This window comes from Schistocerca serialis, chromosome 12 (genome assembly GCF_023864345.2).
Source record: "Schistocerca serialis cubense isolate TAMUIC-IGC-003099 chromosome 12, iqSchSeri2.2, whole genome shotgun sequence".
NCBI lineage: Eukaryota > Metazoa > Arthropoda > Insecta > Orthoptera > Acrididae > Schistocerca > Schistocerca serialis.
The window spans coordinates 91,829,969-91,839,904 of NC_064649.1; positions in this window are offsets into that span (position 1 = coordinate 91,829,969).

A 9,936-nucleotide genomic window follows, 5' to 3' on the forward strand; every position below is an offset into this window, starting at 1 on the left:
TACACTGAAGGTTATTTCTACACGTGAGATAAAACAAACGGCTCAACTGTTGTTACAACAGAAGTCAGTGTCGAAGTGCCAGGTTGAGAGCTACCAGAAGCAGCAATCACTAAAGTGCGCGTCATTTATGACGGCGGCCGTGTTTAGGTTTGTTCTGATGTCACAAAACACAGTCAGCCAATGAACAGAGAACGACGTTGCCAGAGCTCAACTGCAGTGCAGAGCACGGACGAGTGTCTTCAGTTTTAGAAACGTTCAGTCAAAAATAAAGTAATTGAACAAAAGCAATGTCTTAATAGCAGACTTTCTTTTATAGAAAGTTTGGAAAAAGCATTCTTTATACCAATTGCTTCATATTCTATTAATTAATTAAACCAAACAAGCAATAAGCCTCCTAATTCAGGCGATGGCAAGGAAGGGTGGTTGTATCATTCTCACTAACCGCTTTTTCGCAATAAAGAACAGCGGTAATTGTTTATTTCCTATTGTACTTCGACGAAACGTGAGTAATTCATAGTCATACCAACAGTGTTTGTCGGTATTTTGTGTTTTATTTTAAAGTCCTCTGAGTGACTTTTTGAACAAGCAGCGGTAGCATAGTGTATGGCTGCTAAGCGAAAGGTTCTGAGTTCTAATCTTGCTCGGTGCTTAATATTTTCTTTGTTTAAAAACAATATCGAAGTGTCTTACTTCATGAATTTTATTCGTTTGAATGTAATTTTTTTGAAATTTCTAGTGGCAACTAAAATTGACCATATGGAAAGTATATGCTATGGACTTTCACCTCTGCAAACTCTTCAAAATTTCGTGCAATGGTTTACTACATCTAATGGTGCACAATAACTGCGTTGAACTTCAAACCAAAATTGAGCCATTTATGGGGGGAAGGTATCAGTCAAGAAGATGTGTAAAAATCAAATTTTTGGGCCAATTAGTTTAGGTGAAATCGAATGATAAACTGTGTCAAAACAGTCTAAACACCATGTGTCTGCACAGGCGAGCAGTACAATGATGACAAAATCGCGGAATGCGGGGAGCACGTCTCTGTAGCTGCAAAAGGGTTAATGCGGCCCTGGTAGCTTTACTTCATAAACTGCGCGCTCCCCCCTAAATGTAAGTTTGCGAACTATACTATGGCGCTGCTTCTCTTGGCGCGTACAACTGGCAATGCAGCAATCTCCCGCGTCTGGGCGGGCATGCGCGAACCGCCAAGATAAAAGAATTGAACTATAGCAGTGTCTTAAAATGCAAACATATACAAGCCTCACTTCAAGCGAGAAAATGGGCGCAACTCGGATCCTATTTGAGGCTAGTGTTGAACAACACGGAGTTGGAGATCTGATTGAAGACCACCTCGACAAAAGAAATCTAGGTTTTTAAAGAGCGCTGATGGCACTACGCTTCTCTTCGCCTTCCTTACATCTAGGCCCTGTCGACCTTCCATTCACGGACGTCACTAAATTCTTGGGTCTTATGTTTGACAGAAAACTGTGCTGGTCCTCCCACATTTCCTATCTTTCGGCTCGCTGTCTGCGAACCCTCAACACCCTCCATATCCTGAATGGTACCTCCTGTGGAGCGGAACGAGTGGTCCTTCTCTGCCTCTATCGCGCCTTAGTGCGCTCGAAATTGGACTATGGAAGCATAGTTTACTCATCTGCTCGGCCATCTATTCTTCGGCATCTCGACTCCGTGGATTACGTTTAGTGTCTGGAGCTTTTTACACCAGCCCTGTGGAAAGCCTTTATGCCGAGACTGCTGAACCTCTGCTGTCCAATCGGCAAGCTGTCCATCTGAGTCGTTATGCTAGCCATCTGTCTTCTATGCCTGCTAATCTGGTCCATGACATTTTTTTCGATGCCTCCTTGGATTTAGGGTATGCAGGCCGCCCATCCTCCCTACTACCACCGGGAGTCCGCTTCTGTCAACTGCTACATTCTCTTTCCTTCCACTTTCCTAAGACTTTCTTGACAACTTGGGGTACAGCACCGCCTTGGCTCCGGCCACGGACCTTCCTGCTCCGTGACCTTTGTCGGTTTCCCAAGGACGGTACCCCTTCTCTTGTTTATCGTCGGGCATTTGCTGCTCTATGCGCACAAATGAAGGATGCCACATTTATTTACACTGATCGCTCAAAAATTTCGTTTGGTGTTGGGAGTACCTATATTGTTGGTGACACCCCAAATCGATTTTGGCTTCTAGACCAGTGTTCGCACTTGCTACACTCGGGGGGGGGGAGGGGCATCTCTGTGACATTCCTCTGGATCCCAGGACATGGTGTCTGTGGAAATGAGGTGGCCGATATAGCGGCCAAGGCTGCAGTCTCTTCTCCAGCCTGCCGTTTGCATGATTCCCTTCGCCAATCTACGGAGTGTTTTATGTCATCGTGTTGCTCTTTTATGGCAAGCACATTGGTCGACACTTCCCAATAATAAATTGCGGGACGTAAAAGCTCTTCCCTGTGCTTGGACCTCTTCCTCCCAAACTAGTCGTCGGGAGGAGGTAATTTTTACTAGACTCCGGATAGGGCACTGTCTTTTTAGCCATCAACATCTTTTAAGGGGCAATCCTCCCCCACTCTGTCACCACTGCTCACAACTGTGGATGGTGAGACATCTTTTACTTGAGTGCCCCTATTTTACTCTGTTACACGCCCGTCTGCAGCTGTCGCCTGATATATCTTCCATTTTAGCAGATGACATGTCCTCAGCCGATCGTGTTCTCCAGTTTATTAGTGCGAGTGAGATGATGTCAGTCATTTGACACTCATTTTGAGGACAAACAACCCCTCTTCTGTAGTGGTTTTTTAAGCTTTCCTTCTGTTTTTAGTTACCCCACTTTTTGAATTTCGCTCCCATTGCTGCCGGTTTCGAGTTTCGTTTTTTTACCTTTTCCTAAGTCACAGACTGGGCACTAATGACCGTAGCAGTTTTGCGCCCTAAAACAGTAACAAAACAAAAACTATGCTTCTCCCTGTCTGCAGTGGGCCTGCCAACTCTGCTGTTACTTTAGTCATCAATTAATTTGACATAAGGTTTGCACCTCCATAGTGCCTCCAGCAAACCACATTGGGGTCCTTCCCATTCCCTAGATGCTACTCTGTAGATGGGTGTTCCTGGCCTTTACACTAACAAACTCCTTGCTTGACAGCAGCAGCATCCAGCTAAAAGCTAAAACATCACTGGCCTTCCTTGTAAGTCTAACAACAACAGTGACTTATGTTTCTTTGCACTGCCTGGAAGGTTGAGACTTCTCTCTTGCGAGTTGGGGCCACTATAATAGAAATTTTATCTATTTCCCATCTCAGTCTAACTTTTATCAATCCACTGACATTGCAGTTCTCAGGAGCAAGGACCATGGTTGCTGCATACGAGGGTGAGATATGGATTGTTCCTGCTGCATTGGCCACGCTAACAGGTGGCAGCAACAGGTAGGGTATAAGCCAACCCTTAAATTAATGATATTGGATCAGGTCATAAACATAACAACCCTGCACTGATGTGGGACAAAGCCACAAGAAAAAAAAAAAGATTTGTAATGTTGTTAAGTAGCAGTAAGTTTCTTATGGTAACTACAAAAACACGTTCAGTTTATTTTTTACTTAACTAGTGAGCATGTGTGATGCCTCCACAGACCGAGCACTGCTGAGTACCCAGCTACTAACTGTAGATGACCCAAAGGCCATCACTCCTCAGAAGTGCCCACGTCTTGGGATGTTTCACTTGTTGTAAAATTATGATGGTGATTTTTCTATTAGAGTTGACAGACACTGTAAGGTTGTCTGATGTTCTAAAGTAGTTGTGGAGGAATGATCAGATCTACTTCAGAGTGAATAAAACCCAATGTCAGCTACAAACTCACAATTTTTATTTCTGTGAAGTTAGAGAAAAACTCAGCTGAAGATTATCATAGATCCATTAATAGTATGAAAGTTAGTTCCACTTACTGCTTAAAAGCTCCCAACCACCATGGAGTCTGGAAACATCGATCACATGAAACCCAAATTGAATTTTTCCCACATCACATACTGAAAGCTTCGGATCAAGGCAGTCAGGTAGGTGCAGTATTCCTCGATTTCTGAAAAGCATTCAGTTCAGTACCACTCCTAGGCTTATTGTTAAAAATATGATCATATGAAGCACCACGTACAATTTGTGACTGTACTGATGAGTTTTTGATAGGGAGGACACAGCATGTTATCTTGGATAGTGTATCATCAGATGTAGAAGTAACATTGGATATGCCCCAGGGAAGTGTGTTGGGTCCCTTGCTGTTTGTGTTGTATATTAATGACCTTGCAGACAATATTAATAGCAACCTCATGCATTTTGCAGATGATGCTGTTATCTATAATGAAGTAGTGTCTGAAAGAAGCTGTATAAATATTCACTCAGATTTTGATAAGATTTCAAAATGGTGCAAAGATTGGAAACTTGCTTTAAATGTCAAAAATATAAAACAGTGCAATTCACAAAATGGAAAAAAATGTATCCTAGGACTATAAATCATTGAGTCATTGTTGGAATAGGCCAACCCATACAAATACCTGGTTGTACCACTTTGTGGGATATGAAATGGAATGTTCACATTGGCCGAGTTGTGGGTGAAACAGGTGGTAGACTTCGGTTCATTGGTAGAATACTGGGGAAGTGCAATCAGTACTTACCAAGGAGATTGCTTAAAAATCACTTGTGTAACAGGTTCTAGAATATTGCTCATGTATGTGGGACATGTACCAAACAGGATTAACATAAATATTGAATGTAGAAGGCAGCACAAATGGTCACAGGTCCGTTTGAACCTAGGAAAGTGTCACAGAGATACTGAAGAAACTAAACTGGCAGACTCTTGAAGATAGATGTACGAGGTCAGTTCAAAACATTCTGGAACATTCGTGATTTTGCACCAATGGTGTGTTGGACGGAATGCAGTTGGCATCCCTGCACACGCTTGTGTTTAATGTACAACTTCCAGAAGTTTCATTGTTGTATTTCTGTTACCAATTATTCTGTGTTTCATTGGGTAGAACATTGTGTTGCACAGTTTGAGAATTTGGAGACAGGAGAGTTAGAGAAACAATGCGTCTGCATTAAATTTTCCATGAAACTCAAGAAAATCTTTACAGAGACACACACCAAGTGATGCAAGAAGCCTGCGGTGATAAGTGCTTAAGCTGTACTCAGTGCATACCAATCGAAGACAGACCGTCCGAGAGATTGCAGAAGAATGTAACATTTCAGTTGGATCATGTCACGAAATCCTGAAACAGCATCTTGGAATGTATTGTGTTGCCACCAAGTTCGTCCGATTACTCATGAGTCAAGACCAGAAATACCTTCACCTTGCAATCTGTGAAGAGCCTTGGGATTTCGCAAATAAGAACTAGATGTAGCTTAAGAGAATCATAAGTGGTGGTGAGACATGGTCCACAGTTATGATGAGACCAAGGTTCATTCTTCACAATGTGTTGGGAAAGGTCCATCAAGACCAAAACAAGCTCATCAGGTCAGGTGAAATGTCAAAGCTATGTTGACAGTTTTCTTTGACTTTGAAGGATTAGTTCATTATGAATTTGTGCCAGGGGGCAAACTGTTAATAAATGGTACTATCAGAACGTTGCTAGACAGTTCATGCCTCTTGCATCACGAGAACACACCCGTACATTCATCCCTGTTGGTGCGTAACTTTTGCACAAAAAACGAAATCAGTGAGCTGCCTCATCATCTATACTTTCCAGACCTAGCCCCTGCAGACTGTTTTTTATTTCCAAAGTTGGAAACCCTGTTGAAAGGATGTTCATTTGCAATGATAGACAAGATAAAAGAACATTTGCAGATAGCGCTTCACTCGACTCAGCAACAGAAGTACCAATACTGCTTCCAGAATGGAAACGGCACTGGGAGCAGTGTATCGATTGTTTAGGAGAGTATTTCAAAGGAGACCATGCACAAGTAAAAGAAAAATTTTGTGGACAAACTTCTGGAATTTTTTGAACAGACCTTGTAAACTGTCCTGAGGAAGTCTACTAATAAACTTTCAAGAACTGGCTTTAAATGATGACTATGAATACACTACAACCCCCTATGTATCACTCACATAGGGATCGTGATAAGATTGCAGTAATTACTGCATGCAGAGGGGCATTCAAACAATCATTCTTCCTGCATTCCATACGGAAATGTAAGAAAAAGCAGCCATAATAACTGGTACAATGGGATGTACTCTGCCATACACTTTGTGGTGGTTTGCAGAGTGTAGTTGCAGAGAAGACTTTGGAATATTTTGGCAGGAAGGGGAGAATATTTTGAAGTGAGGAATGTATTATGTTACCATGAATTTATGAAAGATTTTAACATATATACATTCTGTACTGAACTAAACTAGGTATTTGATTTAATTGGCAGTAGAGGAAGTTGAAGCATTTGATCTTTTTCATCATCCTTGCTTTTATTTCTACCATTTATTTTTCCTCTGACATAGATAAATGAAACTGCAACACAAGTTTGAAATTAAATTCAACAAGTAGTTCACTGTTACCAGTCACTGTTTATCTCCTCAATGCATTTCAAAGGTTTAAACCACCATCAGGTGGATTTACATTTGCTAGTATAACATTTGTGTGTGTGTGTGTGTGTGTGTGTGTGTGTGTGTGTGTGTGTGTTTGTTGTGTTACAATTTTTTGGAGGAACTTGTAGCACTGTCTAGTGGAGAAACAAAACACTATTTCAGAGCATGGTTTTGGGTTTCTTTTGACAAAAAATTAGATACACTAATGGTAAAAATAAAATAAGTAAAATAAAGTACCTCCACTGGTCACAGGTTCCCTTCACTGACGTAACAGATCACATGTATCCTGTCATGTCTTGTAAACAAATATGGCACTGGAAACCTAAAATGTTTGCATTTAAATTTTGGAATTTATTTCCAAACCAGAGAAGTGAGATTGGACAGAAATAGAGATTACATAGAATTAAATTATTGAGCTTATGTGATGACAAAGACTGTTTTATTGGGTTTATAGTCAGATAAATAATTAAAAATAAAATTTTAACACTGCAATCTACAGGCTGAAGAATGATCGCTGGTATGTGTATGAGCAAGCTCTGTTGTCAGTGAAACTTCATATTGACAATCTATGTAAGCAATATGCAGGAGGCAGAAGATTTTTAGGTTCTGAAATGGACATTGGTCCTTGGAATTTTCTGAGTAGTTTTTGAAGAAGTTTTACAGATGTGTGCTACTTGAGATATGTCAATACATCAGCTGCACTTTCTTGTGACACAAACAGTCTTGCCATTGTTGTGGTCTTCAGTCCCAAGACTGGTTTCATGCAGCTCTCCATGCTACTCTGTACTGAAATGAAATGTCGTGTGGCTAGGGCCTCCCGTCGGGTAGACCATTCACCTGGTGCAAGTCTTCTGAGTTGACGCCACTTAGGTGACTTGCGCGTCGATGGGTATGAAATGATGATTAGGACAACACAACACCCAGTCCCTGAGCGGAGAAAATCTCAGACCCAGCCGGGAATCGAACCCGGGCCTTTAGGATTGACAGTCCGTCGCGCTGACCACTCAGCTACCGGGGGCGGACCATGAAAGCTTCATTATCTCCGAATAAATTCTACAATCTACATCCTCCTGAATCTGCTTACTGCTTCGTCTCTCGATCTCCCTCTACATTTGCTACTCCCACACTTCCCTCCAATATTAAATTGCTGATCCCTTAATGTCTCAAATGTGTCCCATCAATCAGTTCTTTATTTAGTCAAGTTGTGCTACAAATTTCTTGTCTACCCAGTTCCATTTAGTACCTACCCATTAGTCACATGATTTACACATCTAATCTTCAGCATTCTCCTGTAGCACCATATTTTGAAAGCTTCTATTCTCTCCTTATCTAAGCTGTTTATTGTTCATGTTTCACTTCCATACACAGCTACAGTCCAAACAAATATCTTCATAAAACACTTAGTCTATATTCGTTGTTAATAAATTACTCTTCTTCAGAAACACTTTCCTTGACATTAACAGTCTACATTTTATATCCTCCCCCTTCAGTCATGATCAGTTATTTAGCTGCCCAAATAGCAAAACCTATGTACTACTTAAGTGTCTCGTTTCCTAATCTAATTCCCTAAGCATTACCTGATTTAATTCATTTGCATTCCATTACCATTGTTTTGCTTTTGTTGATGAACATCTCATGTTGTCCTTTCAAGACACTGTCCATTCCATTCAACTACTCTTTTCATTCCCTATGATCCGAACACCTCCAGGGGCAACAATGAACATGGATAAGGGCTTGTTTGATGGTCACAAATTCAGCAGTGAAGACACTGCATCCATTCGGAAAGGAGTGTAGTTCACTGCATCTTTAACGTATGTATCCTAAACCAGTACATCTGTAACTGTTGAGCTGTCAGTGTACACCACACTTCCAAACCTGGAAATGCTATGAGGACAGCCAGGTCAACTGAATCATCCAGTCCAGAGGATAACTCGAGACAGATCCAAGGTTGGTGTACATGCCATGGATGCGTACAATTGCTCTCTGACAAGATCCAACAGTAGGGGAAGTTGGAGTTCGGAGCAGAGACACTGTAGTCAAACTGCAATTGTGACCCCAGTCCTTGGTCTCTACTGTTGTAGGTGGTCCTACCACTAAGAAAATGGGCACGGTAGTTTGGATGGTCAGAAGAGCAGCGAACATTGTATGTATAGCATAATTCTGTAGCTGTTGGTGCCTGTTCCATAGTGGAGGGACCCTAGCCTCCATGAGTAGGCTGTCCACATGGCCAGTTCAAAAGGCTCGTGTTGCAAGTTGTGCCCAACAGTGGTGTATCAGGTCCAGTGACTGTGTGTTGAGGGCGATGCTGAACCATATGCCAGACTCCCATAATCGAGACGGGACAGGATCAGTGCTTTCTAAAGCTGTAGGAGGGTAGTGAGACCTGCACCCCAGTTGGTGTTACTGAGACAGCAAAGTATCAAGTTGTAGACAGCACCTTTGCTTAAGTTGGCGAGGATGGGAAGCCATGTAAACTGGGCATCAAAGACCAGTCCAAAAAAATGATAATTCTCCACCACACTGATAATAATTGATAGTCGAGGGAAACTTCTGACTGGAGATGAACAGTATTTAGCGGCAGAAGGGCACAATGTGGGTCTTGGCGATGGAAAACTGAAAGCTATGGGTGAAGGACCATGACAGCACCTTTCGAATGGCACCCTGCAGTCAGCGTTCAACACCACCTATATTACAGAAGCAAAAATTGTAAGCATACAAGGAGAGTGATACTGAAGGTCCCACACTTGCTGCTACACCGTTGATGGCCGCTAGAAAGAGGACACTTAATATACACGCCTGTGGGGGGCCAATTTCTTGGATATATGGGGAGTACTGTGGGAAGCACCAACTCTGACACAGAAAGTACAGTGCAATGAGAAGATCTGGACAAAAAAATGGAAGTGGGACCTGGAGACCACACTTATTTAAGGTAAGCAAGGATGTGATGTCACCACGTGATGTCATACGTCTTTTGTATGTCAAAGAAGACAAGAATATGGTCTCAACATTGGTCAAAAGCTGTCCAGATGGCAGACTCCATGCAAACCAAATTATCAGCAGTACAATGGCATTTGTGATAACCATCCTCTGAGGAGCCAGAAGGCCCTGAGACTCAAGTCGACACAGCCACTGGCTCACCAAAAATTTGAGCTCCTTACAACAAACACTGGTGGGATTTACGGGGTGATAGCCACCCATCTCCAGGGGATGCTTACCCAGTTTCAGTACTGGTACTATGAGCTCTCCCACCATTGAGATGGGAACTCACACTCGCTCCAGATACTATTGAAGATGGTAAGGAGATGATGCTGACAATCTGCTGGCAGCTGTTTGAGCATTTGGCTATGGATGCCTTCTGGTCCTGTGGCT